Source organism: Condylura cristata, unplaced genomic scaffold, assembly GCF_000260355.1.
Source record: "Condylura cristata isolate star-nosed mole 26May11 unplaced genomic scaffold, ConCri1.0 scaffold00012, whole genome shotgun sequence".
Classification (NCBI taxonomy): domain Eukaryota; kingdom Metazoa; phylum Chordata; class Mammalia; order Eulipotyphla; family Talpidae; genus Condylura; species Condylura cristata.
In genome coordinates this window covers 46,198,464-46,220,898 of record NW_004567113.1, presented here as the reverse complement: position 1 = coordinate 46,220,898, position 22,435 = coordinate 46,198,464, and the positions used below count along the sequence as shown (strand labels likewise).

The following is a 22,435-nucleotide window of genomic DNA, read 5'->3' as shown; positions in this document are numbered from 1 at the left end:
GAGGGCCTCAATCCTGTTTTTACAGGGCACAGAGAGCTTAAGCTACCTGCTTACTCTCAGTGGTAAGGGGCAGAGCAAGGATGGAAAATCAGGATAGCCTGACTTTCTGTTCCATCATGAAACCCAATTTGCAAACTGCCAAGTTAGGACCTCTGTTATGTATGGGCTTAGAACATTTATAAAATCGCAGGCCCTCTCTGGTGACGCATTAAGCTAGAGCACAACACTGTGAAGCTAGCAAAGCTGCTTCAGTGCAAGTTCGATCCCCGGCCAGGGAGATAACCCATATGGCACAGCAGACCTCCCCGGTCTCTCCCGCTGCTCCCCTCAGCAGTGTTCTGCTCCCCACTCTGACTCTGGTCAATCCTCTCACTGCCCCTGCATCTCTGGCCTGTACCCCAGTTCTGTAGGCATGAGTAAATAAATCTTAAAAAAAAAAAAAAGAAACTATAAAAGGTGGTGGCTTACAGCATCATGATGCCATTGAATGGTGCAACTTAAAAATGACTAGATGTGAATTTCATCTAAATTTTGAAACTCAAAACCAATAATGTCTGGGAGGTTACACACTGAATCTGGTAAATTAATGGTTTGTGGAGGGAGGGGTAGGGGCTGAGTCATTGGGAGGTAGGGCACATTTTGGTCCTTCCAATTTTTGAGCCATGTGGTCAAGAGGGAACACAAAGACCTCACAAGCATAGCCATCCCCGCTACAAGGTCCAAGATAAATAGGTAAAGGGTGAGTTAGTAGCAGATGGCAATTAATTCATATTCCTCAGACCAGAGCCTAGCTTTGTTCTCCAAACACTGCCCTTCTAGAGCCTCCCATTGGCTGGGCCACAATCACTATTTCCTCTCAGCAGGTGTCTTTCCCAGAGGGCAAAGGGTACCTGACTTTACTCCACACTGGGGGACACAGCAGGATGCCCAGGAGGTCTGGAGGTGGAGTGGGCCAGGTGGGTGTGTCGATGAGCCCAGGCCTTGGGTAGGCCCGTGACTGGGCCCGCGGAGGGCATCCAGCCACGTGAGGGGCAGAGGCGGCGACTTCCAACTCCTGGTTCTCTAGTCCAGCTCCCAGCACACTCTTTCTCCAGTACCTTTATGTGCTTCCATTTCTTTTGTTATTACAAATCAAGACTCTATCATTGAAGCAGAGAGTGAATTAAAAAAAAAAAGAATTAGACTCCTAGGGGTAACGACAACTATGATTTATTGAGTGCTTACCTTGGACCTCATATTTTAAATATATTATTTCTACCTCTTACAACAGTCCTAGAAGCAATATATTTCAATCCTGTTTTTTTTTTTTTTAAAGATTTATTTATTTATTCATACAGAACTGGGGTACAGGCCAGAGGCTCAGGGGCAGTGAGAGGCTTCACCAGAGACAGAGTGGGGAGCAGAACAGGCAGATCGACGAAGTACACTGCTGAGGGGAGCAGCGGGCGGGTCAGGAGAGGTCTGCCTCGCCATGTGGTCTCCTCCGGGGCAGGAGGCTGCGGGAATCGAACTCATGCGGAAGTGGCTTCAGATTCTCAGTGCTGTGCTTTAACCCGCTGCGCCACCAGGGAGGGCCTCAATCCTGTTTTTACAGGGCACAGAGAGCTTAAGCTACCTGCTTACTCTCAGTGGTAAGGGGCAGAGCAAGGATGGAAAATCAGGATAGCCTGACTTTCTGTTCCATCATGAAACCCAATTTGCAAACTGCCAAGTTAGGACCTCTGTTATGTATGGGCTTAGAACATTTATAAAATCGCAGGCCCTCTCTGGTGACGCATTAAGCTAGAGCACAACACTGTGAAGCTAGCAAAGCTGCTTCAGTGCAAGTTCGATCCCCGGCCAGGGAGATAACCCATATGGCACAGCAGACCTCCCCGGTCTCTCCCGCTGCTCCCCTCAGCAGTGGTGTTCTGCTCCCCACTCTGTCTCTGGTGAATCCTCACACACACACATACACCCCCCCCCCGCACTTCTGGCCTGTACCCCAGTTCTGTATGCATAAATAAATAAATCTTTTTTAAAAAGGAACAATTATAGAATCTCAAGGAAATTTGGAAGGGGCCCAGAGAGTACTGAGTCTAACCCTCACTTCCAAGGAGCCCCCATTTCAAACTCTATAATACTTCGCTGGGGAGCTTAGCACTTCCACTGGCAGCCCATTCCATTTTTAGGGAACTCTAATTACCAGGAAGAACCATAATATGTTACTTGGCAGTGAGATTCACCTGCTATTTTCATTACGACTTCATACACCCCGATGAAGCCATCATTAAGACACCCTCAACTGAAATACCCCGGACTCCATTACCTCTGGACGTGCAATCTGGTCCCTGCCACCATTGCCAAATAAAGTTTCTTCAGAACATCAGCAATGCAGACGAAGTCATGAAAGGGATGTTGATTGCTGCTTCAAATGAGTCTGGGATAGGTGATTATCTCTTCCTGAGGAAAGGTTATTCCGGATGGGATGCATTGTCACTTGGGACAGAGGTATCGCACATCCTGCAGAAGTTTAAAATAATCAGAGTCGTGTATATGCAACACAATTCTTTGGTTAATTAAAACACTGAAAAGCAGCGAAAGCTGATTTTCGAGCTTCCCTTTCTCCCTGGTTTTCAGCTTCTCTGGCAGTTTTCTGCGGAGTTGAAGGACAGACAGGCAATTTAAAGATCAGAAATGATTGGATGTCGCCCGCTTCCTGCCCAGTGCGCTCAAGTAAAACCCCACCACTAACAACGGAGGTCACAAGTGGTAAGAATTGAAAAGGGAGTATCCAAGGTCTCCGGAGTGTGTGAGCCGTGCTCATCCGCTTCTCCACGGGGGGAACAAAATATGTCAACGTGATTGTTCAAACTGCGGGAAACTAGAAGATGCCAGGGTCAGAAGAATTATGTGGGTCCTCTGGGATTTCAGGTGGCAAATAGGACTGAGACTCTTAACTTTAATGGCAACAACAATCACATAATTAACACACACTGGTAACACCTCATTAGTCTCCCGGGGCTTAAGTTATGCTAAAAATAATCAACACATTTTGTTTAAGCAAGATGCTCCTACAGGTGGTCGGGAAGACTTTCTTGGCCAGAGTGAGGGCATTTGTATTTTCTTCACAGGCCTTGAAGCAGGCCTTGCCTCCACCCCATGGGATGGTTTATTAAAAACATATGTGGAATGAAGGCGTGGCGATGAGGGTATGAGTGAGAGTCTCTCTGACTCTGAACCAAAACCTTACACAACCCAGTTTCACAACCCAGTTTCACAACCCAGGCCTCCTCAGTCAGGACTGTTCCCTATGTGAGCTTGCTGGGGGGAGAGAGGCAGCGGGGTGATGGTGGGGGTGCATCTGTGCTGGCTACAAGCCAAGCCATGGTACAGCCCGTTGTGTGTGGTGCCTTTTCTTGTCTTTCTGGTGAAAAGACAAAACTCCTAAGTGTGGGGCCCTCTCTGGTGGTGCAGTGGGCTAAAGCACAGCACTGCAAGCCAGCCACAGCTGCTTCAGTGCGAGTTCAGTCCCCAGCCCTGGAGATGACCCACATGGTGCCGCAGACCTCTCCAGACCCTCTCGCTGCTCCCCTCAGCAGTGTACTTTGTTAGTCGGCCTGTTCTGCTCCCCACTCTGTCTCTGGTGAGTCCTCTCACTGCCCCCGAATCTCTGGCCAGTACCCCAGTTCTGTATGCACAAATAAATAAATCTTTAAGAAAAAAACAAACAAAACTCCAAAGTGTGATACATTTGCCTCTACCTAATCTAGTTTGGACTGATTTTGGAATTGGCCAATTTGGAACATGACCAATGGAATTTGGAATTTGGGGATTCTGAGTGCAGGCCTTAAGAAAGCTGGAACTGTGGTTGTGTCTTCATCCACCACGGAGGAAGTGCAGCACCCCTGGTGGTGACTGAGGGCTCTTGGGGGGCCGATTTTGAAGATTCCCTTGCTGAGAGAGAAATACTAAGATGCTCCTTAACTTTTCTTGCTCTTGCTTACTCCCTGTGTAAAAACAGAAACACACTCGACCCTCACAGGGTTAAGCGGCAATGCCCTGTGAGAGAGCCGGGTGAGGAGAAGGAAGAGTCTCCTCCTTGCTTTCATGCACTGAATGTCACCCTAAGTTCTAGAGAGCCCATAAAAGCTCTCTAAGGAGATTTTTTTCCCCAAATAATATTCCACTTGAAAGTTTTTCTATTCCTGCTAAAATTCAGGGCAGACACAACAAACAGCTTGCTCTCTGCTTGCACTCCTGAAGACTGGAGGCAGAACCGCTCTGATGGCCGTAAAGCAAAACAAAGCATTTTTTTTATAACAGTTTATTTTTACATCATTTTGTACATTTTTTTCCCCTCTCAATTGTAATCCCCACGGGTTTCCCATCACCAAGTCACCCATGTGCCATCACCATAATCCCGTGCATTTCCCTCCTCCCCCCCCTGTTTTTGATCCCATCCCCCACTCCACCCCCACAAAATGTCTCTGGTATATCGTTGTTCATTATTTTTATTTTCTCACCTGGTCCATTATACTCCTGCTATGAGTGAAACCATCTGGTATTTTTCTTTCTCTTTCTGGCTTATCTCACTAAGCATGATCTTTTCCAGCTCTCTCCAAGTTGCTGCAAAAGACATGTGTTTCTCTTTTTTGGTTGCTGAGTAATATTCCATTGTGTATATGTACCACATCTTTTTTTATCCAGTCATCTACTTTAAAACAAAGCATTTTTAAGGCACATTGACACAGAGCTATGCAGTAGTGCCAGCAAAGTTAAACTTCCAGAAGTTTGTCAATATGACTTTGGACTTTGAATTTAGAAAACTTGAAGAATGAGTAAATGGATGGAGGGAGGGAGGGAGAAAGAGAGACGTAGATGGGTAGACAGATAATGTTGATGGGGGAATTTCCAGTGAAAATTCACTGGAAATTTCCTCCCACCAACTCTGATGGAGGAAAGCAACCGGTGGGGGGTCATACAAGGTCTAAATAGTGTAGAACCAGGATGGTGAGGATGAAGAAGATCCAGGAGAAAGATGTCCCTTTGCTGCACCTGGATCAGATTTACCTTATGAGCTTCAAGTAAAGAAACATACAAGACTCCATTACTGTTGCTCGGCAGTTAAGTCTCTTGATCCACGCTTAAGTTACTGCAAGAAGTTAATTCCATGGAATGAGCTCAGTCCTTTTCAGTTACTCTTCTTGCTCTTTATAAAGTTTAAATTAAAGAACTTAAGCTAAAGATCTGAAGGAGTGTGTCGGACATTGCTAGTAGTCTACCTAACGTGCATTCTTTCTTAATAAGGGAAATTCTGTTTTGTTAGGGAAGCAGTATATCCGGCTAAGAAGACTTGCTCTGCTAGATTCCCATGAAAATAGGGATGCCCTGGGACATCTCTCTGGCTGGTAGATGTACATTGACTATCTGGGAAACAGGAGATACTCTTCTCCGTCCTCTTCCTGCCTGAAGTGAGATGCTGCCCTGGAGCTGTAGACATCAACTTGTAGTCTAAGCAAGAACAAGTTTAAGGTCTGAAGATGGGGAGCCCCAGAGCCCTGAAGGTTGTGATGAGTCACCCTACCAACTCTGGTCTTTGTAGTCCAGTGACAAGTCGCTAGGTATTTATGAAATGTTTTATCATATGGCCATTGTTTGCAGTCAAAAGCATTATTGGAAGATACTATTCACTTGATCCACTTGAAAATTGGTATCTGGGCCCTGGTACTCAGACTAAGCAAAGGCAAAATCACACTTTAGCGGACGTTGCCTACATTATGGGCAATTTCTCAGGGTATGTTGTGTTGTATCAGCTTGGGATGCAAGTAAAAGTAACCCCTGATCTGCACTAATTCATAAAACAATCACAGAGGACTAAGTCCAGAAATAAAAGAAGATGCAATTGCACTCCTGGATTCTGGGATTATCCCATCTCTCTGCTTGGTCATCATGGGAAATTCCAAGTTCTACTCGAATTAGGTGAACTCCAAGTTCGAACTAGGTGAATCAGGAACTTTCACTGGAAATTCCCTGAATCCTGTTGGGTAGAACTGGATATCTGAACAAACTGGATACTTGTTAGAAAAGAAATATGTGTCAACCTTGTACACACGCACGACACATATGCACTTTGCGATGTGTGGAAAGCCCCAGAGTCCAGACCCATGATGATGATTTGGCCAGCCTGTGTCGACGTGGGCCTGGGCACTTTCTCATTGCCATCTGAAAAAGGAAGACTTGTTTTCTCATCCATTCAGCTAACACTTTTGACTTCCAACTGAATGGTCTGATTCATTCATCTTATTTGACTGGATTCATAACAGGAAGTAATTAAAGTGTGCAAGGAACCAAGTAGCCTGCTTGTGAAAATGAAATACCTAAAAAAGAAACAATTCCTCCCTACTCTTCCTCTCAGCTAAGACACCATCACTGTGAAAAGATTAGACTGGTATTAACTCTGTACCTGAGAAGCATGTCCCAAATCTGCCCAGTGATAAGACAAAGGTACAGGTCTGTACTACAGTCTCGTTCAGCGTGGGACTAATGTCCGTAGGAGTGGTGAGAATTGGTGTCTCTCTGGGGATAGATGTGAGGACCGAGTGACAGGATGAGCATGTGATGTGTTTCCCACAGCTTCCCGGGACGCAGTGTGTCTCCAGAATACTCACCTGCTTCTGTGTAACCTGCGTGGTATTCACTGTGCTTACCCTGGGGAGAAGGATTTGTAGCGCTTGGAACCACCTGGCAGATGTAGAGAATGAGGACAGGGCAGTGCGACACCTGCGATTTCCCTTGGGGGAACTGTCTTTCCGTCCGTCTCTTCCCTCATGGTTCAGACACCCACTGGCTTTAGGGCTGTGTGTATGATACAGTTTTGAAGTTCACCCTCATCTACAATAGTTGGTTCAGACACAGGGACATGCCCCAAAGAGCTTCCCTGAGATGCAAGCTGGGATTTTTGTTGAAATTAGTAGGGGTTGAAGAGCTGCTGAGATATAAAATCCTGGACTTTCAGATACAGGAACCAATAAAATCTCTTTCTGCTAAAATTGGCCAGGGTTGCAGTTCTGTCATTTACAACTTAAAACAACAACCAAAGATGCCAGTAGATTGAGTCCTAAAGAGGAGAAATTGTCACCTGCAATGATATGAAGAAACTTGTTTGATATGCACAGTGGTCTCTCCATCCTCACCCAATTTATAAAATGAATTATTCTCAGAAAACAAGTAATACAATTATGAGATGCTCACCTGGTTACTGCATGCCTGGCACTCAGCTGGTGCCTTTTTCATGCATATCATACCGAATCTTCATGCAATCATTCTTCCCGTTGTTGCATGTGAGGGCTCTGAGGCTCAGAGTGGGTCTTAGGAGAGTCGTGCTGACCTTTGTTCACTCCCCCAAGGTCAGAGTAGTGCTCTAACCCTTCTTTGGGTCTTCATCAGAGATTCTGAGGAGAGCATATGCTTCAGATGTCCCGGAGATTGTGTGATACCCCAAGAAGACAACCATCCCAGTCATGAATAAAAAAATTCTATTTAGTCTAGAAGGCTTGCTCATTAGAGGTCTGATCTCAAACTCTGCGGGACTGAATTTTAAGGATCAACAATCTACAACACAAAATTTCATTTGGATGACCTTGCCGGGAAAGGATTTACACTTGAATTTATCTTCACACCAATGAAGTCAGCCCAACAACCCTGTTATTCTGCTAATGTTTACAAATGTCTCTGCTTTTTCAAATTCATTGAGGTACAATTTCTAAGCAATAAAATGCATGATCTTTAACAAATAGAAACCCTCAGGTGAGTCTCACATTCAAGATATAGGACATGTCCAGCATTCCAGAAAGATTTCTTATGCCCCATGGGAGCTAACTTCCAACTACATTCACTGCCTTTTCTCCTCTATCCCAGGAAGGCATTATTCTGATTCTGTGACATGGATTAATTCACTTATTCTAGAACTTTATGTGATAGAAACGTATAGCATGTACTATTTTGTGTGTGCCTTTTTAAACTTAGGGTAAGATTCTTGAGATTTATCATATTTATCACATGTACCCGTAGTTTATTCCGTACTCATGAATTGTATTCAATTGTGGGGATATAATACAAACGACATTTTTGTCTACTGATGGACATTTGTGATGTTTCCAGTGGCACTACTATGAATAAGTTTCTTACACAATCTGGTGTAAGTATTTTTGTGGGCAAACTTTTTCATAATTCTTGAGTAAATACCTAGGGAAGAAGTTACTGGATCATATATTAAACTTTTTTTTTTAATTTTTTTTAAAGATTTATTTATTTATTCATACAGAACTGGGGTACAGGCCAGAGATGCGGAGGGTGAGAGGATTCACCAGAGACAGAGTGGGGAGCAGAACAGGCAGATCGATGAAGTACACTGCTGAGGGGAGCAGCGGGCGGGTCAGGAGAGGTCTGCCACGCCATGTGGTCACCTCCGGGGCAGGTGGGAATTGAACTCATGAGGAAGCGGCTTTAGATTCTCAGTGCTGTGCTTTAACCCGCTGCGCCACCAGGGAGGGCCCATATATTAAACTTTTTAACACAATTAAAGGTTTGGTTTATTTTTATAGCCTAACATATTTAAAGCTTCCAATCTATCTAATATGGGCATTTAAAATTCTATTTTCTGCTAAGATTTGCTTTGGCTGCTTCCCACAACTTTTGATGTGCTGTTTTCATTATGATTCACTTAGAAATATGCTCAAACTTCCCTTCTGCTTTCCTTTTCTTTGACTCATAGATTATTCAGTGTGCAAATTTAAATTTCATATATTTGGAAATTTTATAGTTATCTCATTGTTATTGATTTCTATTTTTGTTTCATTGCAATGAAATGATATATTCCAGAAGGCTTTAACCTTTATAAATTTAATGAAACCAGAATATGATGGATCTTGGTGAACATTTCAAAGTACATTTATTCAGTCAGCAGTGAAAATGAAAACATCATTTCAGTCATGTTGGTTGATAATGTCTGTTGTACAGATAATCTATATCCTGATCGTTTCATCCAATTCTTCTATCAATTAATGAGCATCTGTAATAAAAATATCCAACTATGATTATGGGTTTATTTATTTCTAGCTGGTTTTATAAAATCTTTGTTTACTGTATTTTAAAGCTGTGTACTGGTTATATACAAATTTAGAATGATTGTATATCTGATAAATATGGCTCTCACCATGAAATGCCCAATAGCTACGACTATTTAGAGTAGTAGTCTGTTTGTCTGATATTAATATAGTTTTATCTAATGCTTATCGCTTGCATAAGACTTTCATCTTTTTTATGGCCCATTAATCTGTGTCTTTTCATTTAATATTTATCTATATAGACAGCAAATAGTTGTATCTTGTTTTTGCACACAATCTGAGAATCTCTACCTTATAATTAGTGATGACTAAGTTTACATTTACTATCATTATTAAAATACCAATTTCTCCCTTCTATTTTTTCCCTGCTTCTCTTATTCCTTTGGTTGAGTTAATAAAATACTTTTTAGTGTTTCATTCTTTTCTACTGACTTTTACCCATATCCATTTAAAAATGATTCTCACTAGATGCTTAGGTCTAAAACTACGTGTCCTGAAGTTTGTAAAGTTGGAGTTAATTTTTTTTAGTTTGAGCGCTTTTAATTTTTCATAATGACATATATTTATTTTCTTACACCGCTGTTCATTTCTATACAAAATTTGATTTCGATCGCTCCTTCCACCATAGCATCCATGAGCCATCACCATAGTTATGTCCTCTCCCCTCCCGTGTCGGCCCTCTCCCCTGCTGTACGCCTCGAATTGGCAATCAGCTTGCAAGGTTTGTCTTCTTTGAAGTTAATCTTGTGCCACCTCACACACCACACTTTACTCCTGATGCTTCTCATTTAACATTCAGCACTTCCGGTCTCACGCTGCCTGTGTCACAACTGCAATCAACCCCCACCAGCACAGTCCCACTTAGGTACACACCCTTACTCTGTGCTGCTGTAATTTTCATTCTGCACCCATTGTCAGTGCCACCTTATAATTTAATTATTTTTCACTTAAAGTCAATGATGCTTACAGGAATCATTTGGCAAAAAAACCCAATATTTTATATCTCTCATTTGTTTGCAATATGGTGATACTCATTACTGTCTAATCTTGGATTTCCATTTGGAATCATTTCTTGCCCTTTAATAGGGGTGGCAGGTCTGCTGGTGACAAATTTTCTCAACTTATATTGACTGAAAAATTCCTTTACTTCTTCCTCATATTCAGCTTTGATTTTGTTGGATATAATACTCCTCTTCTCCACCCATCCATGCCCCAGTGCAATCGTGAACAACATAAAGACATTTTGGGTTAAGAACAATCCCCACATATATATGGCAGTGGTCCCCGAATTCACAATGCCTAGTGACACGGTAGCACACACTATTAGTATACTATAGGAACAAAGAGAAGTCGTAGATGACCCAGATGCTCTTTCAAGATATCTTCTGAATTGCTATGCAAGTGACGTGGAGAAGTGATGGTTGGAGAGTAACATGCACTCTGATATGCCCACCATGCTGAGCACATTCTCAGAATGCACCCCCATCATTAAGCTATATAGAGTATCATCCTATTGTCTTGCATCCTCCATTATTATTATTATTTTTTAAGATTTATTTATTTGTGCATACAGAACTGGGGTACAGGCCCAGAGGTACAGGCCGGTGAGAGGATTCACCAGAGACAGAGTGGGGAGCAGAACAGGCCAACTGACGAAGTACACTGCTGAGGGGAGCAGTGGGTGGGTCAGGAGAGGTCTGCCGTGCCATGTGGGTCACCTCCAGGGCCAGGGATCGAACTCATGCTGAAGTGGCTTTAGCTTCTGAGTGCTGTGCTTTAACCCACTGCACCACCAGGGAGGGCCATCCTCCATTGTTTCTAATGGAGAGTCTGTCATCATTTGTATTATTGTTTTTCTTCATTTAATTTTATTTGACTCTTTCTAATTTTCCCTCTTTACCTTTGTTTTCAGTGGTCTGATTTTGATATACCTACTATGATTTTGAGTTTTTACAAACTTGCTTGCTTTTCTTGGGATTTGCTGAACTGCTTGAATAAATACGCTGCTGTTTTCCAACAAATTGGGGGGGTGGTTAGGTCTGCAAGTATTTTTTTATTCCATTATAACTATTCTCCACCTGTGGCTCCAGTTACATGTATATTAGACTATTTAATATTGTTCCACAGTCTCTGAGACTGTTCACTTTTTGAAAAATCTGTATTGCTATGAAAAAAACATACAGAGATGTTTTTCCATGTTTGCCAACACTTCAACACTTTCTTTTTCTTACATTACTGTAGTCACCTCAAAACAGAGGAAAGGATCAAAAAGTTGTAGTATAATTTGTACAACTCATCCTTCCTAATTTGCTCTTCAATTCATCTAATAATAAGTTTTTCATACCAGCTATTATAATTTTTAGTTCCAATTAATAATTGCATTCTTATGGCTTTCATTTCTATTCTGAGATTTCCTTTCTTTGTGCTTATAGGTTTTTGTTTGCTGAGAACTTTGCTATATTTTTAAATACCGCTTTAATGTCTTTGCCCACTAAAGCATTTCAGTATATCACTATCAACATGTATTGATGACTTTTCTCTTGATTCTGGATCACAATTTTCAGTATTTTACTTGTCTAGTAATTTTTATCATATATTAGACATTGTGGGTGTTATATTGCAGAATGTAGATTTTAGTAACTTTTACTTTTTGTTCTATCAGGGAGTTAAATTATTATCACTTTGGAATTGTGTGAACTTGGTTTTACACTTGGTATGGCAGATCTCAGAAAGCCCAATAAATTTCCTCAGTCTTTCTGACTTGTTGAGATTGAACCTCTAAACCCAGTCTTCCCTGAGGGTCTTGTTAGGGCTTGTTTTTAGGTTTGTAAGTATATGTTTCTAATAACCTTGCCCTTGGGTAGTTCTTATTCCTAAAGATGGCCTTTCTAGTGTCTCATCTACTATGTTAACAAAGTGTTTTCTGCGCTGAGTAGGTCAGAAGTTTTCTCATACCTTGGAATATTGTATGTTGTTGCAATTAGCTATTTTCTCTAACTCAAGGTGAAAGATTTGACTTTCTTTGGAAGATCTCTAATTGCAATGAACAGTGACCAAAAAAATCACATTTATTAAAAAGTTGATAAAGGATTGAATCCTCCCAAAAGTAGACAATATTTTTTAAAACTCACAAACACTCAAATTTTAAATATACCCTTCTACTAGATTTTTACATTTTTTTGTTAAATGAGAAGTATGAAATATAACTTAACCTTTGGTCACTGGTTCAGAAAGTAGGGCAATTAACCTGTACACTAAATAACCTCACTAGCTCTGGTTGAGACGATGATGATAATTGTTTCTTTGCAGGTTTCCCATCTCCTTTTTCATTATTAAATTGTCAGCTACTGCTAGTTTCCCATCATTCTTAGCTTGGGTTATTATTCCATCCAGTGACTGTTATGGTGGTCACAGGGGAAGCGTATTTTGCAGAAGCAGCAAGCTTATCTGGCCAGATGTACACGTTTAAAACACTATTGAGTCATCATTTAAAAAATAGGAGATATCACATAGAATTTGAATCTCTGGTTTCTCTTGAGAAACAGAAGATCTAGCAATGAAAGGACACATTTCCATAAGGCAATATATGGTAGAGCAGTTGTTGGCCTCTTATAAATGAAAGATTTGGCAGTCTTTGCAGTTAGTCAGAGTCTCCACTCTTCCCTATTGTTTCCCAGACACCGGTGCTGAATTTCTACTTTTCAATAGGCTATTTTTGTTCTCATAAATGAGAACTATTTCTTCTCATAATTACCTCCACTAAAATATAAAGACAAAATGTATACAAGAAAGACATGTACTTAACGGAAAAAGGAAATAGAATGTTCCTGGCCTACTTTTTCATTATGCCACCTTTCATTATGCCTGGCCCTCATCGGCATTTGAGCTTTCAGTTCTTGTGGCTTTTCTATAGTCCTACTAGTATACTTTGAATATAAATATAAATATAAATATTCAAGTTCTGTTTGAGATGATCTAACTTTGAATGTTAAAATTCAACAAGGCATTTTATTTTACAAATGACCGTCTTCTCATAATAGTGTTTTTAAAAGTAATTTCAAGTTTATACTAGAGTTTACATAAAGATTATATGCTCACAAATGAAAAGATAACTTTATTCTGGTCAATCATATTCAACCAGACCTATGCTGTGATGATTAAAAACTTGTCTCCACTAGTAAAACAGAGGAGTTGAGCCAACACTTACTTCCCATCTCTTCTGGCCTGGCTTTTGAGAGCCCCAGGCCAATGCAAGATAAACTGCTGCTTCTGTTGTAAGTTTTGGGGGGAAAGACCAGAGCAGAAATCTTCTTGCTATGATGGCCAGAACTTGGGAGAAGCCTCAGGAAAGCTCCATGCCTTGATCCCCCCTGGGGCCGCCAGCAGCTCTCATTATATTTCCACTGTATGAGGATGACATGCGGCCTGTCGCTTTCCCCTCTTCTCTTCAGGAAGGCAAGATGGCAGCATGCACAGCTGTCTGCAGTCCAGGAGCACTTTGAGGAGGCCGATTGCTTTGTAAGATTGTGCCAAAATGTTGACATCTCATTCAAAGTCTGCTAGTAGGGCTATCATGCAGAAACTGCCAAGCTTCTAAATGTTGCTGTCCCTACAGACTCAGACTTACTTTCTGAGTGGTCTTGGTGCATGATAGTAGCTTGTGACCCATTCCATTTTAGACACTACGTAGGAATGACCAGAAGCATATGAGGTTCATTTTCTGCACAAGACACGGGCTACTTCGCTGTTTTCTTCCCTGGGCTTTGAATCTGAGCCGTTTCAAATCCCTCCAGTTTTAGACAGGCTAATTACGCTTCCAACATAGATCCTGAGTCAAGGGACTCTTCTTTCCTTCCTTCTAGAAACACCTTTCCATAAACGTAAGAGTAGAGTCCTTAGATTCTGTTCTCTGCATGTTGCAATAGTCATTCCTTTTGTACCACTTCCCTGCAGTTTTCTACCCATCTTCTTGCTAGTTTGGTCTTCCTGGGGATGTCCAGGAAAGCAACTGGGCCAAGCTGATACTATCTGAGTGTGGAGAGTATTTCTTCTTCATAGTGAGGTCGCAAGTTGTGTGTGAGCGTGTGTGTGTGCACCTATGTGGGCTTGCACACACAATTATACACTCAGGGAAAAGGTGAGGAGATAGATCCTCAGAACTGACAAGGTAGAAGATCGGTAACCTGTAGGCTCAGCGATCTGGGCTCAAGTCCTTCCTCTGTGTCTTACAGGTTTTGCCATGGTGGATCTCAGTTTCCTTACCTGTAAAATGTGGCCATGACACTGGGTAAGATCCCATTGCCCCTGTAGATAGGTATCTTTGAAGGAAGGCTATGATTTCTACATTTCCAAAGTCATGATTCTCAGGGCTGGGTCTGATACATATTGCATCAGTGAGGCCTGAAAATGGCTGCAAGCAGCAGAAACGCAGTGACAGCGAGAGGCAGGAAGCTTCCCCACGCTCACAAGAAGCTGCCCTGTGCTGAGGTTGGCCAATGTGCTCAATTTCAAAGTCCATTGTTCCCCCTGTAGTTTTTAAATTTTATTTTTCCAGTGAGGTGTTTGAGGGCCTAGTTCTCTAGTTCTCTCTCTTCCCACCCTCCTTCCTGTGCATGCTGGTCCTTTGCTCTTCTTCCTGTCAACTTAGGGCCCGAGGTGGCTACCACAGAGCAAGGCATCAAGCCCACATTTGAGGGGAGAACTGGTGCCCCCCACTTCAGTGCCTTTTCTAATAGAAGCAAAAGCGCTCCCCAAAGCCACCACTGCTCTGTCTCGTCTGTACCTGCATGACCCCCATGGTCTGAAAGGGGCGCTGGGAAAACAGGGTCTGACTTTCCAGCAAGGAGCAAGCAGGAAGAGGGGTAGAGAGGGCCATGGAGCTCAACAAGGATTTTTTTTTTTAAAAGATTTACTTATTTATTCATATAGAACTGGGGTACAGGCCAGAGGCTCAGGGGCGGTGAGAGGCTTCACCAAAGACAGAGCAGGGAACAGAACAGGCAGATCGAGGAAGTACACTGCTGAGGGGAGCAGCGGGCGGGTCAGGAGAGGTCTGCCGCGCCATGTGGTCACCTCCGGGGCAGGCGGGAATCGAACTCATGCGGAAGCGGCTTTAGATTCTGTGTTGTGCTTTAACCCGCTGTGCCACCAGGGAGGGCCTCAACAAGGATTTTTAAATAAATGACTAGAAACTAAGATGAAAAATGCTTCCTTGCTCCCACGTGGAGTATGTCATACGAATACCTGGAGGAAGTAAGCACCACCTTGAATATATTCAAGCTAGCCAGACAGTTGTCTTCTTTATATGGTGGAGTAGGAATGACGGGTGTTTTCTCCCATCACTGTGTGTGTTGGGGCAAGGGGTTGGGGGGGTAGTTTGAGGGGGGCCTCGGGACAGGGCGGAGTCCATGAAGAACTCGGCTGGAATTCATTTCTGTGGTTTCTTGGGAGCGCCCCTCACAGCCACTCACCCTGCTCAGACGCCACGTGGCTTCGGATCTTCCCTGGGGCACTGGGGCAGTCAGAGGAGTTCCTGGTTCTCACTGGTCTTCACTGCCTTCCGATGCACATGCTGTCCTGACATTTGACCTGAGGGAGACATGTCAGAATGAAAAGGAGATTTGGCTTGACTCCCGGGTGCTTTCTGTCCTCACCGGGGAGCCGGGCTAATAATAACACAGATGGAAAGGTGGAGTAACCCTCTCCACAACCGCCTGGCACACAAGAGGCACTTAACCCATGGTAGAAGCTACTTTTTTTTTTTTAAGATTTATTTATTTATTCGTATAGAACTGGGGTACAGGCCAGAGATGTGGAGGGTGAGAGGATTCACCAGAGACAGAGTGGGGAGCAGAACAGGCAGATCGACGAAGTACACTGCTGAGGGGAGCAGCGGGCGGGTCAGGAGAGGTCTGCCACGCCATGTGGTCTCCTCTGGGGCAGGCGGGGATCAAACTCATGCGGAAGTGGCTTCAGCTTCCCAGTGCTGTGCTTTAACCCGCTGCACCACCAGGGAGGGCCAGAAGCTACTTTTATTGCTCCTGCCCCTGCTCTTCTTGCCAACAGGATCTTCCTTTTCTCCTGTCACCCAGGTGTGTTTGAACAAAATGGTAAGACCCAGAGTGGAATCACCATGGCCTGAGTCCACTTGCCCTCCCTGGGGATCTCAGGGGCCATAGGCAGGTAAGCCACACCTGAAGCGTTCTCCCGCCTGTCTGAAGGACTCCAGCTGGGTAAACTGTCATCACACAGAAGCTGCCCTTAGAGGGAGCTAATCTGAAACACTAATTTTTGCTGTCAAAAGTTTTCTTTTTGGATAGCTGCTTTATTTCCCAGTGGAATTCATTCTATCAATTTTCCTGCAGCAGGGAGCTGTTCACAATGGCGGTAACTGCAGACAAAAAGCACAAAGTTCTTGCAGAGATCTCGTCTGCAGAGATGGGGTACCTTCCAGAGGTACTTTCAAGGGCGTCTCTGAATACTGCTGTTCTACAGGGCTCATGTGATTTCTTTTGAGGTGCTATTCATTAACCGAGGAAAAGGAATGAGAAGTCAGTTTGCAGCCATCTCTGAGGCTGCACCTCCTGTGCGGGGCCTGAACTGGGAAGATGACTTCTGCCTTCGAAGCCCTGTCCTTCCATTTCTCAGAAGCATGACAACGGATGAAATGTCTAACCAGGCGTTTCTGCTCCTCCTGAGGATGCTGACAGTGCCCTTGACCGAGGAACATCATGGGTGGTCTTGAGAACCCAGAAGAGTTAACTACTCCAGAAGTAGTGTCAGCAGTCTGAGGATCGATTAGATCTAGAACACTCTGTGCCCTGTCCCAGAAGTACATCCACACTCTGCTGACAGATTACAGACTGCTTGCGGGCCCCTGGAAATGAAGAGACTCTCACACCTGCGTGCTCCACACCATCCTTCCCCTTGCTCTTCCTTTCACTTGCCACTTGAGGAGGGACCCTCTGGTGAGCCCTGCCGCTGCTGTCATGATGTGGTGCCGCTTGCGAATAGTCTTCCTCAGTGGAAACCCTTTCATGCTTCAGAGTTTGGCTTCCTGAGCACAAGTGATCCAACTGGGTTTGGTCAGGAACATTATCACTGGTTTCTAACACATCTTCCATCTTTTTGGCTGAGGAGATGATAAAGTATAGTGAGTAAGGGGTTTGGCTCAGCCATCAGACCAACTTGGGTTTAACTTTTGACTTTGCCATTGGTGACCTCTGCAACACTGGGCCCATTATTTCCTCTTTCTAAACCCCATGGCCTGATGTTAAAAAGCAGGCCAATGAATCTCCATCCCGAATATTATTGCAAGGCTTAAGTGAAATATCATCTGAGAGTTCCATATCATGTTAAGAAAACCCAACCCAGACAATTTATGCAAAATGAGAATGTACTGATTTGCATAATGAAAACAGGTAGCGCTTCAGGTACGGCTAGATCCAGGAGCTCAAACACTGCTAAATGGATCCAGATTTGATTCTGTTGGTCTTATCCTCAGAGAGGTTTTCCCTTGAAGGAGCATGGTGGCTGCACTGACTTTCTCCTCCAGCTTCAAGTCCAACAGGAAAGAGGAAATATCCTTCTTGTAGTTGTCCCCGTGAAAGTATCATTCCATCTCATGGACTTGGGCAGATTATCTCAGAAGGAGCACGGCACTGTGACTGGTCAGGCCTAAGTCACAGGCCCAGCTCTGGAGGGGGTGGTGGTGTCAATGCACTGACATGTGTGGAGAGTTGTCAGAGACCAGCTCCAACTATTGAGGTGTCTGGAGGCAGGACAGGCAGGACCCTAAGGTGGGAAGGCGTCGGCGAGTGGAGATTCCTAAAAAAGGGGAAAAGGGAGAAAAAAGGGGAAAGGGGAGCGAGGCACGGGAGTCAGAGTTGGGTGCAAGTCTTCCTGCTCTGCCTTCAGCAGAGGTTTATTTTATAAATTACAAACAAGCAGTGAGATGACATCAGCACACGAACTGGGCTGAGAGATTACAATAATCTTTGTTTTTCCTAAGAACAGTTTGGGGTTGTTTTGACCCTAGCTTGAGATTACAACATTCTAAAATCAATCAAGGTAAAAAACAGGTACATAAGTGCACAAAATCTATGACTAATATTACTATAGTGGAGATCAACTAAGATAGAAGTCCCTTAAACCTTATCTACTACTTAATGGGTTGATTTTTCTGCCTTAATCATCCTGGGAGACAGAAGAGGAAATTCCTTGCTAGTCAAATCTCTGAGACATAGGTGGATTTCTTTATCTAAAGACTACATAGTAGAATCCTGAAAAACTAGCCAGAAGACTTTTGTGGATTCCTTTAAGGTATAGTAGGTGGAAAACTTGATTAGTTTAAAAAACAGGCAAACTGGGGCCCTCCCTGGTGGCGCAGCGGGTTAAAGCACAGCACTGAGAATCTAAAGCCGCTTCCGCATGAGTTCGATTCCCGCCTGCCCCGGAGGTGACCACATGGCGTGGCAGACCTCTCCTGACCCGCCCGCTGCTCCCCTCAGCAGTGTACTTCGTCGATCTGCCTGTTCTGTTCTCCACTCTGTCTCTGGTGAAGCCTCTCGCCGCTCCTGAACCTCTGGCCTATACCCCAGTTCTGTATGCACAAATAAAAAATAAATCTTTAAAAAAAAAAAACAGGCAAACTGGATGTATTTCCACATCTAAAGGCCAAACAATAGGAAGTTTGAGTAATTCTTTAAAAAGCTGAATAGAAGGCTAGGTGAGATAATAGAATGATAAGATTTGGGTTATCCTCCATCTGGCAGTGAGAGAGACTTTGCAAAAACAGCCCTTTTGCTTTTATTTATCAGTCAGTAGTCAAGTCACTTGACTTCCGGGGAATTTTTTCACCCTGGTGCAGTGCTTGCTTGTCAGGGCAGGCAGGCCTTGTGCAGCTGAGGCAATCCAATTGTAAGCTGAAAGTTGCTCAGAATATTTTGATATTACAGTTATACAAAAAAAGGGAGGTCATAACATAAGTTAGCGTGGAAAGTCTGATTTTTCAGAGCAATTCCCCTCCATCCGGACCGTGTCTGACGACAGAGGTTGCATAGCTCGTGTCAGAGAGTGGCAGTGGTTTCCTAGTAGGAAAGTAGGGTGCTGCTATCAAAGAAAGGGGGGGTAGGTATGGACAGGGTGGCAAAGATAGATTTCCCTTAAAATGCTATAAAAGTGAAAGTAAATATGGACTTTAGCACCAACTCTAGAACACCAAAATGGAAATCTTCTCTTGATCTTAAGAGAAATAAATGAGGTTATGCAAAAATAAATGTCAGTGGATATGGTAGCTACATGTTTATGTAAGTGCCGTGTCAGGAACACAACGAAAACACAGTAGTTGTTGTTTTAATTGAATGAAAGATTTACAATGAGAAGCTAGAAGTGGCAGGGTGGGGGAAGGGTGGTGGGCAGTACCCAGAGCTGCCAAAGGCAAGCAGGAGGACAGACAAACAGACAGACGGATAGGCAGGCAGGCTGCAGTTTCCCTCATAGGCGGTTTTGGAACAGAAAGCCTCCTAGTTTTGGAACGAGTTGCTGTGATTAAGAAAAGAACAGGCGGACCTTCCCTGGTGGCGCAACAGGTTAAAACACAGCACTATGAATTACCTGCAGCCACTGCAGCATGAGTTCGATTCCCAGCCAGGGAGCTGACCCACATGGTGCAGCAGACCTCTCCTGTCTCGCCCACTGCTCCCCTCAGTGGTGTATTTCAGTCAATCTGCCTGTTTTGCTCCTCACTCTGACTCTGGTGAATCCTCAACCCCCCTGCACCTCTGGCCTGTTCTTGTATGCATAAATCTTTGCAAAAAAAAAAAAAAAAGAAAAGAAAAGAAAATGTCAACAAAGTAAGAAAGGGCACAGGAGGGTGAGGATGACCATACACCCTCCTTTGCCTCAATACCAGAGCAGCCAGGGCAGTGCCCACTACCTGAGAGTGCCAGGCACGGGCTTAGCACCTTCTCCCCAGTTCGCAGCCAGTGGAGGCGAGGTGGAGGGAGCCGGTGCAGGAGCCACCTCTGCTGTGTATGACACAGCTGGGCCTGCAGACTGGCCCTACCTACCGCCTGGCCTCTCTCCAAGCTCAGTTGCGGGGTGGGGGGGGCGGTCGGGGGAATCCTGTATTTTCAAGGTGCCCAAGTCCATCAGAGGAGCGTCCAGCAAAAATAAGTTAATATTTGTGGAAATCAGGGAAAGCAAAAGGCCTCCCAAGAAAGACAGCTTTGTCCATTACTCCCAACAGGCTATTTTTCTGGCCCCTTTTTACTCCCTGCTGTGGGCTGAAGGTCACTGGCTACGTGGACACAAACTCTACACAAACGGGTGCAGTCACGAAATGAAATACTTGGCCAGGGACCCAGAGCCGGAGCCCAGAGCCCGGGAGGCATGGGGGCAGGGCAGTGCTGCATGAGGTTAGGCAACCCAGCCCAGCAGAGCAGAGCAGAGCGCTTTCCTGCTCAGGCTGCCCCTTGGCCCTGGCTGCAGTGACCACTCCCCTGGGCCGGCCTCCTGATGTGCCCTTAAATAGCCCGGAAGCAGTCAGCCAGCAGGAGTTCCTGAGGCCCACCAGTGCTGCTCCCTGCTGCTGCTGCTCGGGAGAGAACATTCTCTGGGAAGCGCTGGACAGGTGGGTGCCGAGCTGAGGCTCCTTTCATTCTGAGTGTTCACTCGGGGTTAGAGAGCGGGCAGGGTGCTGCAGCTCTTCCTGGCGAGCTGTTTGACTGGCTTCTGGAGAGAGGAGCAGACTTTGGGACAGAGGCTTCTGGAGAGAGGAGCAGACTTCGGGACAGAGGCTGAGGCTCTTCAGGGGTGGGGTGCAGGCAGTGGCGTGAAAGTAATTGCTTTCCTTTGGACCCCAAAGTGGCCAGCTCTGGGGGGACTTTAGGGGCTGCCTGGCTGGGTGTGGTAAGGCACAGTGGTGGGAAGGCTGAGGGGAAAGGCACCCCAAGGTGGTGACCGAGATAGGAGGGCCCAGCCAGCTCAGCCCAAGCCAGAGGTCTTGCTAGGGATGGACCGGGGAACCCTGAGCCCCAGCAGCAGTGGAGGGCACCGCCTCCCAGATCCAGGAAAGAGGTCTCCCAGATCCAACCTCTTGTCCCTTGCCCACTGCCCCCCGTAACCTTGTCCTCCACGGCACACTGTGTCCACATTAGGTCCTCAAGATGCTGCTAACGGACTCTTCACAGCTTAAGCAAGAAGGAAGTGCCTTCAGCAGGCTGGCCACAAGGGGTACAAGGAGCAGCTTAAGAAGTGAGGGGTCAGTATGAGGGGTCAGAAGTGAGGGCTTAGCAGGGTTTGAGGAAAATTGTTCTTTGAATAGAGAAACATGTCCTTAAAATGTTAATTATGACTGCAGTGGTCTTGAAAAGAAAGCAGCACACTCAACAATCAGCCGGTCTGCTTTTAAAGAAGCATTTTGCCAGGGCAGAGTCCTCCTGACAGACAAGCATGCCTCCCGCATCAGGGAGTGCTGCTCATAGGCACTTGCGATCTGACTGGAGGCCCCCGGGTCCTACCTCCCATCCCCAGTCTTCAGCTCCCCCCACCAGTCCCGCCTCCCAGCCCCCAACCTCAGCACCGAGACCCGTCAGTGGTGTTCTCTGGACGCCACTTTCTGGGCTGATTTTCCTGCCTCTGGCACTGCTTTGTGGGGTCTTTCCTAGATCTCCCCTCTTCCTGCCGCTTCCATAGCATCTCTCAGCTCATGGTCCTGAGATCCCTATCGGCTGTTTCTCTCCAACAGCAAAAAGCTGCTGTTTCTGATAACTCTCTATGTACCGCCCGCTGTGCTGTGCCCTTTCGTAAGAACTGTCCTTCTGGTACCTAAACCACACATGCTTTCTCGCCCTCACCTGTCTCCTCGAGCCTCAGTTTCCAGCTCTTTAGAATCGGGCTGACCGGAGCACCTACATACAGGGCGCTTGTGAGGCTGTGAGAATGAGCCCTGCCCAGGGCCTTCCACGGGGAGGGCACAGACGCTCCATAAACGTTTCCAATACCCATCTAAAGGTGCTGCTGAGGTTCAAAGGTGTGCAGATGGGAAAGCTGGGAGCTAGAGGGATGCGGGAGCTGAGTGAGCATCACACCCAGCATTTACCCTTGTTATTCAGCAACAGAACAATGATATCTAATCCTCAGGAACAAATGACCGCGGCAGCTCAGATCCAGAGGGTGAGGTCCAGATGCTCCCATCAGAGCACTAGAGGATCCTATGGAAAGAATAAATACTCAAATATGGAGTTTTAAAATGTACCTGTGTTGGGGTTGGAAAAAACCCTTCAAAGTAGGGTTCAAAGTAGGGCCTTACTTGGAACTTGGCCACA

General features: G+C 44.9%; 1 protein-coding gene across 1 annotated transcript in view; it reads left to right on the top strand.

Moving 5' to 3' along the window:
* Positions 1–20,667: 20,667 nt before the first annotated feature.
* SOD3 (superoxide dismutase 3, extracellular) overlaps positions 20,668–22,435 on the top strand; it is a 5,162-nt gene continuing 3,394 nt past the window's right edge. Inside the window, exon 1 of the mRNA XM_004681505.2 lies at positions 20,668–20,739. The gene's annotated coding sequence lies outside the window, so the exon portion shown is untranslated. The remainder of the gene's footprint in view (positions 20,740–22,435) is intronic.